The sequence below is a fragment of the Pan paniscus genome, chromosome 5 (genome assembly GCF_029289425.2).
Source record: "Pan paniscus chromosome 5, NHGRI_mPanPan1-v2.0_pri, whole genome shotgun sequence".
NCBI lineage: Eukaryota > Metazoa > Chordata > Mammalia > Primates > Hominidae > Pan > Pan paniscus.
In genome coordinates this window covers 49,192,583-49,207,856 of record NC_073254.2, presented here as the reverse complement: position 1 = coordinate 49,207,856, position 15,274 = coordinate 49,192,583, and the positions used below count along the sequence as shown (strand labels likewise).

Here is a 15,274-nt window from a genome sequence, read left to right as displayed (position 1 = left end):
TAAGATGAACCTGAAATATCTTCTTATGCTACAAAGTAAGAAAATGCTCAAAAAATGTTGGGGATATATCAAAAGAACAAAGAAGCCAGTTTAAGAGGCTCCTGCTCGCCAAATCTGGGACAATCTGGCCATCAAAAATAAAAGACAATCCAAGGCTGGGTGCAGTGGCTCATGCCTGTAATTCTAGCACTTTGGGAGGCCGAGGCAGGCAGATCACCTGAGGTCAGGAGTTCGTGACCAGCCTGGCCAACATCGTGAAACCCCGTCTCTACAAAAATACAAAAATTAGCCAGGCATGGTGGCGGTTGCCTGTAATCCCAGCTACTCTGGAGGCTGAGGCAGGAGAATTGCTTGAACCCAGGAGGCAGAGGTTGCAGGGAGGCAGAGGTTGCAGTGAGCCAAGATTGCACCATTGCACTCCAGCCTGGGTGACAGAGCAAGACTCCGTCTCAAAATGAATAAATAAATAAACAAAATAAAAAAAGACAAGTCCCTGCAGTGGTTCATACCTATAATCCTAACACTTTGGGAGGCTAAGGTAGGAGAATCACTTGTGCCCACGAGTTCAAGATGAGCTCTGGCAACATAGCGAGATTTGCTCTGAACGAAAATTTTAAAAAGTTGACTGGGTGTGGTGGCACATACCTGTAGTCCTAGCTACTCAGGGCAGTTCGGGAGCTGGGTGAGATGGGGGATGACTTGAGCCAAAGAGGTCAAGATTGCAGTGAGCCATGATTGTGTCACTGCACTCCAGCCTGGGTGGCAGAGTGAAAACCCTGCCTCAAAAAATGAAAAATAAGGCTGGGCGCAGTGGCTCACGCCTGTAATCCCAGCACTTTTGGGAGGCTGAGGTGGGCGGATCACGAGGTCAAGAGATCAAGACCATCCTAGCTAACCTGGTGAAACCCGTCTCTACTAAAAATACAAAAATTACCTGGGCGTGGTGGTGTGTGCCTGTAGTCCCAGCTACTCGGGAGGCTGAGGCAGGAGAATCGCTTGAACCCAGGAGGCGGAGGTTGCAGTGAGCTGAGATCACACTACTGCTCTCCAGACTGGTGACAGAGTGAAACTCTGTTTCAAAAAAATAATAAAATAAAATAAAATAAAATAAAAATCAATAAAAGATGGTAGTGAATTATAACCCAATTAATAAAATATAGATCTACAAATCTATTATGATATAAATAAATTAATAAGTAAATAAATGGCAAAAAAGGTAAAGATCTTCCTTATGGTAGACTTACATCTACTAAATAGAGAAAAAACAATGGAGTTAGAAAATAATCATGGAGGCCGGATTTGGTGGCTCATGTCTGTAATCCCACCACTTTGGGAGGCCAAGGCAGGCAGATCACCTGAGGCCAGGAGTTCGAGACCAGCCTGGCCAACATGGTGAAACCTCCGTCTCTATACTAAAAATACAAAAATTAGCCAGGCCTGATGGCACACACCTGTAGTCCCAGCTACTAGGGAGGCTGAGGCTCGAGAATCACTTGAACCGGGGAGGCAGAGACTGCAGTGAGCTGAGATCGCTCCACCGCACTCCAGTCTGGGTGACTCTGCCTCAATAAAACAAAAAAAGAAAAAATAATCATGGATGCTAAAACTTGAGGGTTAAATCATAATGAGGAACAGCCTCAAGGACTATCCCCACAAATTACTTTTTAATTATATAGAGGAAATTAATAACTTTACAGAGAGCAATCTGGTAGCCCCACCATTAATCAAGTGATTAAAACCAACTATCAATTTTAGAGCAAACCAACTTTATATACCTCCTGAAATGATATTATAGTCCGGTATAACTGCATAATTTGAACCTAAGGATGAGGAAACATTAGCCAAACAAAAATTGAGTGACATTCTGCAAAATAAATAGCTGTACTTTTTTGTGGCAGGGTGTCGCTCTGTTGCCCATGCTGGAGTGTAGTGGTATGATCATGGCTCACTGCAGCCTTTACCTCCTTGGCTCAAGCAGTTCTCCCACCTCAGCCTCCTGAGTAGCTGGGTTTACAGGTGCTCACCATCACGCCCAGCTTTTTTTTTTAGAGACGGGGTCTCACTATGTTGTCCAGGTGGATCTTGAGTATTTTTAGTAGAGACGGGGGTTTCATCACGTTGGCCAGGCTGGTCTTGAACTCCTAGCCTCAGGTGATCCTCCCTCCTCAGTCTCCCAAAGTATTGAGATTACAGGCATGAGGCACCACACCTGGCCAATAGCTGTACTTTCCAAAAATGTCCAAGTCAAGAAAGACAAAGTAAGGCTGGAGAGCTGTTCCAGATTAGACTAAAAACACATTATCCTGAATTGAAAAAATATGATCCTGAATTGAAAATTATCTTGAGAACAGAAATGGGTTAAATGAATACTATTTAGACAATTGCCAAAATTTGATTATGGACTATATTCGTTTCCTACGGCTGCTATGGTGAATTACCACAAATTTGGTGGCTTAAAATAACACACATTTATTTTCTTATCGCTCTGAAGGTCAGGAGGATGAAGCCAGTTTCACTGAGCTGAAATCAAGATGTCAACAGGGTTGAACTCCCTGTGGACTGGTAAAGCACACATTGTCTCCAGTTTACTCTTTTTTTTTTTTGAGACGGAGTTTCACTCTTGTTGCCTAGGCTGGAGTGCAATGGCATGATCTTGGCTCACCGCAACCTCTGCCTCCCGGGTTCAAGTGATTCTCCTGCCTCAGCCTCCCAAGTAGCTGGGATTACCGACATGTGCCACCACGTCCAGCAAATTTTGTATTGTTAGTAGAGGCGGGTTTTCACCATGTGGATCATGCTGGTCTCTAACTCCTGACCTCAGGTGATCCACCCGCCTCAGCCTCCCAAAGTGCTGGGATTACAGGTGTGAGCCACTGTGCCCAGCCACCAGTTTACTCTTGAATAATTCAGAAATATATACAAAATGAGGCACAGTATAAACACGTGGGAAATCTAGGTAAAGGTACCATTTTTGCGACTCATCTGTAAGTTTGAGATTATGTTAAAATTTAAATGGATCAAAAGAATAAGTATTATTTACAGGCAGGGATATAAGCATAAATTTTCATGTCAATTCTAAAGTCAATGGGATGAGTTCATAACTAGAGTCAGAAAACTCTGTTAAATAATAACACTTCTTTGCATTTGGAGGATGCTTATTTTCCAAATCGTTTCACAGCGATTGCCTTATTTGCTTCTTGCAATAACCACAGGAAGTCAGGAGAGCAGATATTTTTATTCCTGTTGGACAAATGAAAAAAAATGAAGCGTGGAAGAGTTAATTGAATCACCTAAGATTCCACACACGTAAGTGGCAGAGTTCTAGATTAGAAACTCTCTTCTGATTCTCCTATGCTAGGTGTAAAAGAGTAGTCAAGAGTGGTTATAGGTACAGCTTAAGACAGACCTGTACTGAAATCCACTTGAGTCCTGGCTACAACTTGTCTGGCTGTATTACTCAGGGTAGGCAAGGTTATGTAGTGGTGACAAATAAACCCTGAAATATCAACAGCTTAACAGAACAAAGGTTTATTTGTTGTTCCCATTTACAGTGTAATGTGGGCCCATCAGCTCTTTTTTTTTTTTTTTTTTGACAGGGTCTTACTCTGTAGCCCAGGCTGGAATGCAGTAGCACCATCACAGCTCACTGCAGCCTCAACCTCCCAGGCTCAAGCAATCCTCCCATCTCAGCCTCCCAAGTAGCTGGAACCACAGGTGCACACCACCTCACCTGGCGAATTTTTGTATTTTTTGTAGAGATGGGGTCTCCCTGTGTTGACCAGGCTAGACAGTCAGCTCTCTTGAGTGGCTCTCCTCCAAGCAGTTACTCAGGGATCTAGGCTCTGCCCTTAGGAGGAGTGGCTGGGGTGGATCCTTTGTTTCCAGCTGTGCAGATAAGGAAGAGAAAGTGGAACTTTGTGTGGAATGTTTTAAACCTGGAAATGGGGCATAGCACATCTAAAATCTATGGACCCGAATTTAGTCACATGGGTCCACCTCCAAGCGTGGAGTTCTGGGAAATGCAGTCTTTCTGTGTGCTCGGGGGAAAATAAAACAGTTCAGGCCAGGCGCAGTGGCTCATGCTTGTAATCCCAGCACTTTGGGAGGCCAAGGCGGGCGGATCACCTGAGGTCAGGAGTTCGAGACCAGCCTGGCTAACATGGTGAAACCCCATTTCTACTAAAAATACAAAAAAATTCGCTGGGTGTGGTGGCACGTGCCTATAATTCCAGCTACTTGAGAGGCTGAGGCAGGAGAATCACTTAAACCCGGGAGGCGGAGGTTGCAGTGAGCTGAGATTGCACCATTGCACTCCAGCTTGGGCAACAAGAGCAAAACTCCATCTCAAAAAAACAAAACAAAACAAAACAAAAAACCCAGTTCAGTGCATACCTAAGTTTGACTCTGCCATACTAGCTATTGTAAACTTGAGTAATTGATTTAATCTCCTAAATATTCTCATTCATCAAATGCAGACAATAATACCACAGAGAGTAGTTGTATTGAATGAAGGACAAAATGTACATGGCGTGTATAGCACAGTGCCTGGCACTGTAAATCATAAATAAGAGTTATTAGTTTTTGTTTGTTTGTTGTTATTAAGACAGGCTCTCCCTCTGCCACACAGGCTGGAGTGCAGTGGCACAATCACAGCTAACTGCAGCCTTGACCTCCCTGGCTCAAGTGATCCTCCCACCTCAGCCTCCTGAGTAGCTGGGACTCCAGGCACACTCCACTATGCCCAGCTAATTTTATTTATTTATGTATTTATGTATTTATTTATTTTTGTAGTGACGGGGTCTCACTATGTTGCCCAGGCTGGTCGTGAACTCCTGGGTTCAAGCCATTCTCCTGCCTCAGCCTCCCAAAATGGGGGAATTCAGGCGTAAGCCACCGGGCCCGGCCAGTTATTAGTATTACAGAATTTCTCATGTCTCTTACAGTCCTGGTTATGTCAATTCCCTGGCCAGTAGTGGAGATGCCAAACCTTTCCACGTGGTATCCATTTGTTCCTTGCTCTCTGCCCACAATATAATGTATGTTGGTTTCATCAAAAGGAAAGATTAAGGCCTTGGAGCAGGGCCCACTTGGCAGGATGTAATGTGAAGAGCAGTGGGTTACAAGTGTCATTTTGCAAGATATGCCCTAATGCAGCGGCTTGGGAACAGTGGAGGCACCCATGAATCCCCCAGGGGTGGCTGAGATGGCCCCTCTTGTTGTTCTTAACAACAGGTGTTGGCAGACTTCCAATAAAGCTGCCAAGGAGTCTATTTTCTCTGGAATTTAAAGGGAGAGGACAGGGTGGTGTCCACAGGAGGTGAGGGGCAACAGCTGTCCAGAGCTTACAGCTTTCTCCATACTCAATGGCACTGTAATTTAAGTGGCTCAACTAAGGCCTGTCCAAAAAGGCCCACAGAGGAACACCCTGCACCTCCCAAAAACAGAACATGGAGATTCATGAGCAGGATGTAGGGTGGACTCCCTGCAAAGAGTCATGCATGACCGTTTATTTTCTGCTGGGTAGAAATGTCCCTTTCAGTTTGGAAATGGAGACTGAGAGCCACAATTTGGGAACCGAAGCCCTCATAGACTTTACCCCATTTCTGACACACAGCCAAACCATGATTTTGCCCCTCAACACAGAAGGCTGCTTAACTTTCTAGTTTGTGACCAGAGTTGAGAAGTTCAGCACATTTGGCAAACAATGTAATTCATGCTGGTGTAGCCAAATTAATCCTCTTTTAGGTTAGTAGATGTCCAAGTTTTCTTTGTTTTACATACTAGCAGATTTGGGCTGGGCGCAGTGGCTCGCGCCTGTAATCCCAGCACTTTGGGAGGCCGAGGCGGGCAGATCATGAGATCAAGACCATCCTGGCCAACATGGTAAAACCCCTTCTCTACTAAAAATACAAAAATTAGCTGGGCGTGGTGGTGCGCACCTGTAGTCCCAGCTACTCGGGAGGCTGAGGCAGGAGAATCGCTGGAAGCCGGGAAGCAGAAAAACTAGCAGATTTCGGAACACAGTAAAGTAAAAACTCAAGACTCTAGATCCATTTTTAAAAATTAATTAATTTATTTATTTATTTATTTATTTTTGAGATGGAGTCTCACTCTTGTTGCCCAGGCTGGAGTGCAATGGCACCATATCAGCTCACTGCAACCTCTGCCCCCCAGTTCAAGTGATTCTCCCACCTCGGCCTCCCTAGTAGCTGGGATTATAAGTGCCTGCTGCCACACCTGGCTAATTTTTTTTTTTTTTTTTGACACGGAGTCTTACTTTTTTGCCCAGACTGGAGTGCAATGGCATGATATCTTCGCTCACTGCAACCTCTGCCCCCCAGGTTCAAGCGATTCTCCCACCTCAGCCTCCTGAGTAGCTAAGATTACAGGTGTGCGCCACCACGCCCAGCCAATTTTTGTTTTTTTAGTAGAGACGGGGTTTCACCATGTTGGCCAGGCTGGCCTTGAACTCCTGACCTCAAGTGATCCACCCGCCTTGGCCTCCAAAAGTGCTGGGATTACAGTACAAGCATGAGCCACTGTTCCCAGCCTTAATTTTTATGTCTAAGAAAAATTTTTTTTTTCCATAGAGACAGTGTCTTGCTATGTTGCCCAGGCTAGTCTCAAACTCCTGGGCTCAAGCTATCTGCCTGCCTCTGCCTCCCAAAGTGCTGGGATTACAGACATGAGCCGCAGTACCCAGACTGCCTAGCACTGTTTTTATATAAATAGTGTGTTTATTTGGAATGGTTTGCTGCATAGAGAGACTAAAGCTGTCTCCAAGTCACCCCATGGTGCCACTGCTACCACCCATGACCAGGCATGAAAATAAATGTGTGGAGAGCACTGGAAATCAAAGGTTGTGCTGGGCACGGTGGCTCACGCCTGTAATCTTAGCACTTTGGGAGGCCAAGGTGGATGGATCACTAAAGACCCGCCTGGGCAACATGGTGAAACCCCATCTACTAAAAATACAAAAATTACCTGGGCGTGGTGGCGCATGCCCGTAATCCCAGTTACACCGGAGGCTGAGGCATGAGAATCTCTTGAGCTTGGGAGGAAGAAGTTGCGGTGAGCCAAGATCGTGTCACTGCCCTCCAGCCTGGGTGACAGAGAGACACTCTGCTAAAAAAAAAAAAAAAAAAGAAAAAGAAATTAAAAATTAAATCAAAGGTTGTGGCACACTGCAGTTACCACCAGCATTTTCTGAAGAGTCAAGAAGCGATATAGCAGAAGTTGAGACTACAAGGAAAGCGAGAAAAGTTAAGAAGAAAGAGAACGAAATTGCCAAAAGCAAATCTACATTTAAAGGCAATGAATCCCTCTCTACTGGTTCTAGGGAGATTGGCTAAAGAAACCCTGTTGTTAAAAATGCTTTTCTGGAAGAAGAGTGCAACATGCGGCCATGAATCAAGTGACCCAACTTCACATTCTAAGACCTTCTAGTTCCATTTATGTAACTCTGAACATTTCTTTTTTTTTTTTTTTTTTTTGAGACAGAGTCTCACTCTGTCGCCCAAGCTGGAGTGCAGTGGCGTGATCTCGGCTCACTGCAACCTCCGCCTCCTGGGTTCAAAAAATTCTCCTGCTTCAGCCTCCCGAGTAGCTGGGACTACAGGTGCGTGCCACCATCCCTGGCTAATTTTTTGTATTTTTAGTAGAGACGGGGTTTCACCGTGTTAGCCAGGATGGTCTTGATCTCCTGATCTTGTGATCTGCCCACCTCGGCCTCCCAAACTGCTGGGATTATAGGCATGAGCCATCGCACCCCGGCCTCCTATGAGCATTTCTTAATAGTGACTCTCCTGACCTATCCATTAGGGCCAATGACCCAGACTACCTAACAGGGTTGTTGTGAGGTTCAAATGAGATAAGGATGTGAGTGTATAATAGGTGCTGTAGTTTAGTTTGGTATTTTAATTTCAGTTTACCTAAAAGCTTCTGAGCTTCTTGGAATTTCCGATAAAAAGTTTAGGGAAACTGACAATCATTTCAAATCCAACTTATTCCTTTCTAACCTCCCCTTCTTCTTCCCAACATATATCCCTGTCTAGAAAGTCCCTATAAGTTCCCTCTTATAATACAAACGTCCCTGGGGAAAAGACAAGAGCTGACTTATTTCCAGATAACACCTTAATGGTTCATATACGCTTCAGTTAAGAGCTGGAATGGCGTAGGAGTTGGGCCCTTGAGAGGGAAGGGAGGACCCCCTGGAGGCTTAAACTCTGTAAAGAGATACAGAAAGCTGATGGCAGACTAAGCAGAAAGCAAACTTGGTCGACTTCCCAATTTTTCTGAGGGAAAAACCTGACAGAACAGGGTCATATTTCAACAATTTTGTTGTATGTGCCAAATTCTATCTAAAGGGTTAGAATTGTTTATTTTCCTCTCTTGTAAGATACACATAATTTATACATGTAAATGTATAAATTATTTTTAGGCTGGACGTGGTGGCTCACCCCTGTAATCCCGGCACTCTGGGAGACTGAGACAGAAGGATCCCTTGAGCCCAGGAGTTTGAGACCAGCCTGGGCAATGTAGGGAGACCCCGTTTCTATAAAAAATACAAAAAGTAGCCCGGCATGGTGGAGTGAACCTGTAATCCCAACTACTTGGGAGGCTGAGGTGGGAGGATAGCTTGAGCCCAGGAGGTCGAGGCAGCAGTGAACCAAGATCATGCCACTACACTCCAGCCTGGGTGGACAGAGTGAGACTCTATCTCAAAATAATAAATAAAAATTTTTAAAAAATCAAAATCCAAAAGAAAGAAAGAAAGAAAAAAAGAAAAGAAAGCAAAGCAAGGGTGGATGATAATAGTCCCTCCCTGAAACTGACTCCCTCCATGGTCAGGAATCAACCTAATTTTGTAAGACTAATGAAAGGCCACAAGAATAGGATTATGGGAGGGGCCTGAACTCTGCTAAAATATAGGCATAGTTTCTATGAGCCCTTACTGCTCAGGGGTCATGTGGCCAGAGGTCACAAGATTTGTGACTTTCCCAATTGCTCCTATAGATAACATCACTATTGTAGAGCCTAAGATTTTTTTTTTTTTTGAGATGTTTTTCAGACTGAAACTATCCAGAATTGTGATTCATGACTCACCAGATCCTGTGGCCCCCCTATCCAGGGGTGCACTCAGCACATGAGGACACCTGTGATTCTGCCCCTATGAGTTCATCCCCAACCAGTCAGCAATACCCATTCCTTAACCCCCTGCCTGCCAAACTGTCTGGGAGACTGATTTGAGTGATAACTCCAATTCTCTTGTGTGGGCCAGCCACATATCAATAAAACTCTTTCTCTACTGCAATGCCATGGTCTCAGTGGATTGATCTTGTCTGTACACCAGGGCAGGAAGAACCCATCAGGCGATTACAGTAGTATTTTGATGAACTGCTTTTCTTAGTTTTAGTATAGTCCAACCTATCAATTATTCTTTTTTACTTGGTATTTTTTGTGTCCTGTTTAAGAAAACTTTGGCCTATTCTCACTTTCTTTTTTTTTTTGAGGTGGAGTTTCACTCTTGTTGCCCAGGCTGGAGTGCAATGGCACGATCTTGGCTCACTGCAACCTCTGCCTCCCAGGTTCAAGCAATTCTCCTGCCTCAGCCTCCTCAGTAGCTGGGACTACAGGCCTGGGCCACCACACCTGGCTAATTTTGTATTTTTAGTAAAGACGGGGTTTCTCCATGTTGGTCAGGCTGGTCTTGAACTCCCAACCTCAGGTGATCTGCCCACCTCGGCCTCCCAAAGTGCTGGGATTATAGGCATGAACTGCCATGCCCAGCCTATTCTCACTTTTTTAAAAATAGAAAATTATTCTTTTCCAAGGTAAATTGTACTTTGGTAGACCGAGGTGAAAGAATTGCCTGAAGCCAGGGCAACATAGTGAGACAAAACATAGTTCTACAGAAAATTTAAAAAATTAGTCAGATGTGGTGGCATGGGCCTCTGGTCCTAGCTACTTGGAAGGCTGAATTGGCAGGATCACTCGAGTCTGGTGGTTGAGGCTGCAGTGAGCCATGATCATGCCACTGCATTCCAGCCTGGGTGACAGAGGGAGATCCTGGCAAAAACAAAAAACAAAAAACAAAAAAAACAAAACAACAACAAAAAAAAAAATTGCAAAAAATGTACAGCCTGGCCTGGTGCCTCAATACCTATAATCCCAGCACTTTGGGAGGCCAAGGTGGGAGGATCACCTGATCCCAGATGTTTGAGACCAGCCTGGGTAACATAGTGAGACCTTATGTCTTCTTAAAAAAAATTAAAACTTATAGACTTATAGATTATCAAAAAGAAGAAAAATAATACCTATAATGCAACATCCAGAGACAGAAGCTTTATAAACATTTTGGTGCATATTCTAGTATTTATAAATGTTTATACACATACTTTTTTTTTTCTCAAAAAAAAATGACCTCTAATCCCCAGCACTTTGGGAGGCCAAGTTGGGAGGATCACTTGAGGCCAGAAGTTCAAGAACATCCTGGGCAACAAAACGAGACCCTATGTCTACAAAAATAAAAATGGAAAATTAGCCAGGTACAGTGGTGTGCACTTGTGGTCCAAGCTACTCAGGAAGCTGAAATGGGAAGACTGCTGGAACATAGGAATTAGTGGCTGCAATAAGTTGTGTTCACACCACTGCACTCCAGCCTGGTAGAACAAGACTCTGTCTCTTAAAAAGAAAAAAGAAAAAAAAAAAGGATGATACTGTCCTTGCTTTTAGTAAACTTTTTTTTAATTTTTAATTTAATTTTTAATAATTTTTTATTTAGAGATAGAGTCTTACTCTGTCACCCAGGCTGGAGTGCAGTGGCATGATCTTGGCTCACTGCAACCTCTGCCTCCCAGGTTAGCAATTCTCCTGCCTCAGCCTCCCAAGGAGCTGGGACTACAGGTACCCGCCACCACATCTGGCTAATTTTTGTATTTTTAGTAGAGAGGGGGTTTTGCCATGTTGGCCAGGTTGGTCTCAAGCTCCTGACCTCAGATGATCTGCCCTTCTTGGCCTCCCAAAGTGCTGGGGTTACAGGTGTGAACCTCTGCGCCCAGCCAGTTTTGTTTTTTTTTAAATAATAGACTCAATCTCACTATATTGCCCAGGCTGGTCTCGGACTCTTGGGCTCAAGTGATCCTCCAACCTCAGCCTTCCAAAGTGTTGGGATTATAAGCATGAGCCACTACACCTGGCCTAGTTAAATGTTTAAAACTTAACATTTTATCTAAAAATACTTATCTTCATACATTTTAATGGTTGTATAATATTCCATTATAGGGATATACCAAAAGTGTCAGGCCAGGCACTGTGGCTCACGCCTGTAATCCCAGCACTTTGGGAAGCCAAGGTGGGTGGATCACCTGAGGTCAGTAGTTCAAGACCAGCCTGGCCAACATGGCAAAACCTCGTCTCTACTAAAAAATACAAAAAATTAGCTGGGCGTGGTGGTGGCGTGGGCCTATAATCCTAGCTACTCGGGAGGCTGAGGCAGGAGGATCGCTTGAATCCAGGAGGTGGAGGTTGCAGTGAGCCAAGATCGCACCACTTCACTCCAGACTGGGCAGCAGAGAGAGACTCAAAACAAGAGTTTGTTTTGAGACTCCATCTCAAAACAAAACAAAACAAAAACAAAAACAAGAAACCCAGAAGTGTCCTTTTTAACTAGTAGATTTTACATAGTAAAATGTAAACAAGCAACATCAGTAACACAAAATGGAACTCTTTAGGAGTTTCCTTTGAGGATCATTTGAGAAATCCACCAAGCCAGTTGTATATAGCGTCAGAATTTTAGGCTCAGTTATACTTCTGACTCCATGGCCATGGGAAAGTCACCTAATGTTGCTCTACCCTGGAATTCTCTATGTTAGAGAGGAGGTCTCAGAGCAAATAATCACTGAGGTTTCCTCCAACTCTGAATGTCTGAGGATTCACCCATAACTGAGGCTGCTGCAATGTGTCTTTTCCTTCTGTAGTGTTTTCGCTGACTCACTTGTGACCCAAATGCTCCATCAGGTCAGAGGAAACATGTATACATAAGAAAAACCCTTGGGAAACTCGGTGACAAGGTAATCATGTCCTTGGAGCAGAATAAGTGCAAGGGATAAACAGCACAGCTTTGCTTAAAACCAGCTGCCCTTGTGTGACCTGAAGGGGCTTCCCTAGGGAGGATCTAAGAAGTGAAACTTTGCTTTTTGTCAGAAGAAAAGTGATTTGAAGAATTAAGGACTTTCAGGAGGGAAAATCACTGCTATGTTTAACTCTCAAAAGTTGAGGAGGCCAGACGTGATGGCTCATGCCTGGGATGCCAACAATTTGGGATGCCAAAGTGACAGGATCCCTTGAAGTCAGGAGTTCAAGACCAGCCGGGACACATAGTGAGGCCTTGTCTCTATTAAAAAAAAAAAAAAAAAAAAAAAACCCACCGGCGGCAGGGGGTGGTGGTGTTGGGGGAAGAATCCCAAATTTAAAAAGATGCCATAAAAGTTACAAGGGTAAGGCATTGCAAAGACCTATTATTAAGGGGGTTGAGGGCCGGGCACAGTGGCTCATGCCTGTAATTCCACTTTGGGAGGCAGATCACTTGAGCCTAGGAGTTTCAGCCCACAGTGAGCTGTGATCGCGCCACTGCACTCTAACCTCGATGGCAGAGTGAGATTCCGTTTCAAAAAAAAGAAAAAGGAGTTGAGCAGAGGAAATACTAGGTGAACTCCACTCAGAAATGTCACCTTGAATTACCAGGATGATAGTCAAGGGTCTGATTTGGAAAGTGAGGGTCAGAAATGTGAATTTTAGTTGGTGTTTATTTGCTCACCACGTTGCTGTGGACCAATCACCTCTTTGAGTCTGTGTCTCCATCTGTACCATCTGTAAAATGAAAAAATGATAGTATCACATAAGCTTGTCGAGATAATTATGGAGATAAGAGGCTTGAGGCAAGTAAAGTTCTTAGCCAGTCCTGGCATGTGGTAAGCGCTAAAGTTTTTTTCTTTTGCAGTTAAAAACATTGAGGCCAGGTACAGTGGCTGATACCTGTAATCCCAACACTTAGGGAGTTCGAGGTGGGAGGATTGCTTGAGCCTAGGAGTTCAAGACCAGCCTGGGCAACACAGAGAGACCCCCGTCTCTAAAAAATAAATAAGTAAAAATTATTTTAAAATTAAAATAAAATATCGAGATAAAATTCATAATCCCGACGAGGCGCGGTGGCTCACGCCTGTAATCCCAGCATTTTGGGAGGCTGAGGTGGGCAGATCACGAGGTCAGGAGATCGAGACCATCCTGGCCAACATGGTGAAACCCCGTCTCTCTTAAAAATACAAAAATTAGCTGGGCGTGGTGGTGCATGCCTGTAATCCCAGCTACTGGGGAGGCTGAGGCAGGAGAATTGCTTGAACCTGGGAGTCGGAGGTTGCAGTGAGCCGAGATTGTACCACTGCACTCCAGCCTGGGGACAGAGCGAGACTCTGTCTCAAAAAAAAAAAAAAAAAAAAAAATTCATACTCCATAAAGTTCATCCTTTAAAACTGTACAACTTAGTGATTTTTCATATATTCACAAGACTATGCAACCATCACCACTAACTAATTCCAGAACTACCCAATTTTCATCACCCCAAAAAGAGACCCTGGGCCCATTAACAGTCATTCTTCATTACCTTTGTTACCCCTAGCCCCTGGCAACCACTAATCTACTTTCTATCTTCATGAATTTCCCTATTCTGTACATTTCATATAAATGGAATCTACAACATGTGGTCTTTTGTGATGGGCATCTTCCATTACCATCTAATACTGGATATTGTTGTTGCAGTTATTCCTATTTCCTATACATTATTTAAAAAAAAAATTAGAGGCCAGGCGCAGTGGCTCACACCTGTAATCCCAGCACTTTGGGAAGCCGAGGTGGGCAAATTACAAGGTCAGGAGTTCGAGACAAGCCTGGCCAACATGGTGAAACCCCGTCTCTACTAAAAATACAAAAAATTAGCTGGGAGTAGTGGCGGGCGCCTGTAGTCCCAGCTACTCAGGAGGCTTAGACAGGAGAATCATTGAACCGGGGAGGCGGAGGTTGCGGTGAGCCGAGATTGCACCACTGCACTCCAGCCTGGGCGACAGAAGGAGACTCCATCTCAAACAAAAAAAAAAAAAAAAAAAAGTTGGGCTGGGCACAGTGGCTCACATTTGTAATCCCAGCACTTTGGGAGGCCGAAGTGGGTGAATCACCTGAGGTCAGGAGTTCGAGACCAGCTTGGCCAATGTGGTGAAACCCGTCTCAACCAAAAATACAAAAATTAGCCGAGCATGGCAGTGGATGCCTGTAATCCTAGCTACTCGGGTGGCTGTGGCAGGAGAATCGCTTGAACCCAGGAGGTGGAGGCTGCCATCAGCTAAGATCACGACACTGCACTCCAGCCTGGGAGAGAGTGAAACTCCGTCTCAAAAAAAAAAAAATTAAATTTACTTTACTTTTTTTTTTTTTTGAGACAGTCTCACTCTGTCGCTCAGGCTGAAGTGCAGTGGAACGATCTTGGCTCACTGCAGCCTCAACCTCCCCGGCTCCAGCAATCCTCCCATCTCAGCCTCCTGAGTAGCTGGGACTACGGAGACGGGTGCCGCCACACCCTGCTAATTTTTGTATTTTTGGTAGTGACAGGGTTTTGCCATGCTGCAGAGGCTGGTCTTGAACTCCTGGGCTCAAGCCATCCACCTGCCTCGGCCTCCCAAAGTGCTGGGATTATAGGCGTGAACCACCGTGCCTGGCCCCTACAAATCAAATAGCATAAACTTCAAATGATATAATAGATACAAAACCTCCTTGTAAGGAAGAAATCGCTACAGAAATGTAAGAATTAATTTACCCATTGGGGAATTCACTCTTTTGTGGGACTGGCGAGGTGCCCGCAGGAACTCTCCAGAGGGAAGGTAAAATCATAAAATTCAGAAATATGACAGGACTGAAAATATCCTACTATTATTCAAAAATAAATTACCCATTTAAAAAATGTTCAGTTGACTTTTCTCCAAAAGCTTTTTATTTGCTAGACTAAGTTCTCTTTGTCATGAGACTTGCCACTACCCTGTGAAAGTCGACAGTTTCCCCCAAACCTTGGAGCCATGCTGGGTCTGGATGTGAAATACAGAGGCAGAGCCATGGAGGACGGTAAAAGGAGGCCACCAGCCCCTCCCTCAGGCCCAGCCACCAACAGTGGTTGTGGGGAAAAGCAAGAGAGATCAGATTGTTACTGTGTCTGTATAGAAAGAAGTAGACA

The 15,274-nt window shown here is 44.4% G+C and overlaps 1 long non-coding RNA gene across 2 annotated transcripts in view; it reads left to right on the top strand.

Annotated features, from left to right (window-relative positions):
• Window positions 1-15,274, top strand: part of LOC129397953 (uncharacterized) — a 40,198-nt gene that overhangs the window by 21,099 nt on the left and 3,825 nt on the right. Inside the window, exon 3 of one of the 2 annotated variants that reach the window (XR_008625601.2) lies at window positions 9,060-10,275. The exons of the other annotated variant lie outside the window; for it this stretch is intronic. This is a non-coding gene — a long non-coding RNA (uncharacterized LOC129397953). Of the gene's footprint in view, window positions 1-9,059; window positions 10,276-15,274 lie in introns of those variants that run through there. 2 annotated transcript variants of the gene reach the window in all.